This window comes from Panthera onca, chromosome X, assembly GCF_046562875.1.
Source record: "Panthera onca isolate mPanOnc1 chromosome X, mPanOnc1 haplotype 2, whole genome shotgun sequence".
NCBI classification, from domain to species: Eukaryota; Metazoa; Chordata; class Mammalia; order Carnivora; family Felidae; genus Panthera; species Panthera onca.
In genome coordinates, this window is record NC_138357.1 from 84327058 (window position 1) to 84329222 (window position 2165).

A 2165-nucleotide genomic window follows, 5' to 3' on the forward strand; every position below is an offset into this window, starting at 1 on the left:
TATGTTTTTAAATATTTTTAAGGTTTGAAGTCTTTAAAGTTTGTAATTCCTAGTAAGAAAACTATATGAATGAATAACCTAATGGCAAACCACTGTAAAATGTTTCAGTTGCACGTGGGGCAGAGATTATCTTCACAGCACCCCAGATTTCTCTATGAGAAGCTCAGAGGTACACTAGTTTGTATTATTGCAATATCCATTAAGTGATCTAAGTTGCTTTTCCTTTAGCAAGGGCTTTATTTTTCAGGCCATTATTCTTGACTTCCAAATTTGGCTGACAATTTACTGACGAAATTCACAACCTTTGGGTTGCTCTGATATTTTGACATATTTGCCGGGTTCTAGGCCACATCCTAGAAGGACACCATAACTTCTGGATCCTGTATAACTGCAAGAACCTCTGGATCACTAAGAATTTCATTGAGCCCAGGTATTCTTGTCATTCCAGGCATTCCTCTAGAAAAATTATCAGGCATTCCCCCAGGAAAGCCACTTGAGAAAGAACCCTATGGAGCTCTTGATTATTCTCTGGTTTCTCCCTCCCTCTGGGCTCTCTTATGTTCTTCCCAAGCCTTCTTAATGCTTTCTATTTTTGATCTCCCTCTCTTCACATTTTCGCTCATACTTCCTCTGATGTTCAGCAATTTTCTGGGTCCTTGGTTGAATTTTTTCAGCATCACACCAGCATCCTCATCATAATCCAGTTTACAAGCAAGGGCAAAATCGGTGCTTCTTCTTCTGAATGGCCCAGAAGTCTGTGTGCTTTCTGCCACAGACTTATGAGCATGAACTGAATCAGGATTTATTTCAATAGTTCTGTTACAGCCTTGGATGGCAGCATTTGGCTTCTGTAATTTGAGGAAGACACTGTCTCATTTGGCATGCAGAATGGCCAAGTGAGAATTCAGCTTGATGGCATCTATGAACAAGTCAATGGCTTTATATAGTTCACCATCATTTAGGGCATTGATAGCTGTAACTTTTTTTTTTTTTTATCATTTGCCTGATCCATCATTTCCTCATTTGTCTCTACATTTTCATCTTCCATTTCCTCAGGGACATCAGTATCTGGTTCAATCACGACTTCATTGTCAATTTCTATATCACTTTCTTAATTTGATGGTTCATTTCTCTTTATGTTTTCCTCTGTCTTCTGATTTACTTTTATGAGTAGCAGGTGGTATTTTACCTCCCATGCTCTCCACCCATTACCCCAGGAAGCACACTTCCTTGGTGTGCAGGATGCTTGGATCCTACTTACACAGTTGCATGAAGGCCCAAAGGTCACTCACATTGTAGGGGTCCATGGTCCAGAGGCTGTGGCAGATGGCAGGTACAGCTAAGGTTGCAACCTGATTACAGGCATGATTACTAGCTCAGCATGACTGTGTGGAAGGGCCAGAATGAGAATTTTTTAAAAAATCTTACAATTGCACCCAAAAGAATAAAATACTTAGAAATAAATATAACCAAGTAAGTGAAAGACCTATACTCTGAAAAGCATAAAACACTTATGAATGAAATTGAAGATGGTACAAATGAAAAGACATTCTCTGTTCATTAAGTGGAAAAATTAATATTGTCAAATGTCCATATTACTCATAGCAATCTATAAATTCAATGCACTTTCTATCAAAATGCAAAGAGTATTTTTCTCAAAACTAGAACAAATAATACCAAAATTTTTATGAAATTAGAAAAGACCTCGAATAGCCAAAGCAATTATGAGAAAGAAGAACAAAGCCAGAGGTATCACAATTCCAGATTTAAAGATATACTACAAAGCTGTAGTAATCAAAACAGTATGGTACTTGTACAAAAATAGACATATAGATCAATGGAACAGTATAACAAAAAGCTCAGAAATAAACCCATATTTACGTGGTCAATTATTCCATGACAAAGATGTCAAGACTAAACCTAGTAGTGGAAGTTCTTTCTGCTGTTTTAATCATTATACCTTACATGCCACAAATTAGATAAATAGAAGAAATAGATTAAGTCTTAGAAATGCATAACTGACCAAAATGAATCATGAGGAAATAGGAAATATTAACAGATCATTGATAAGTAAGGAGATTGAATCAGTAATTAAAAACCTCCCAACATAAAAAAGCCAGGATTAAATGATTTTACTGGTGAATTCAACTAAACATTTAAAGAAT

At 36.3% G+C, this 2165-nt stretch overlaps 1 pseudogene; it reads right to left on the reverse strand.

The window, feature by feature from the left end:
• Positions 1-251: 251 nt before the first annotated feature.
• LOC145713791 (hsc70-interacting protein pseudogene) lies at positions 252-1307 on the reverse strand (annotated as a pseudogene).
• Between the last annotated feature and the right edge of the window lie 858 nt (positions 1308-2165).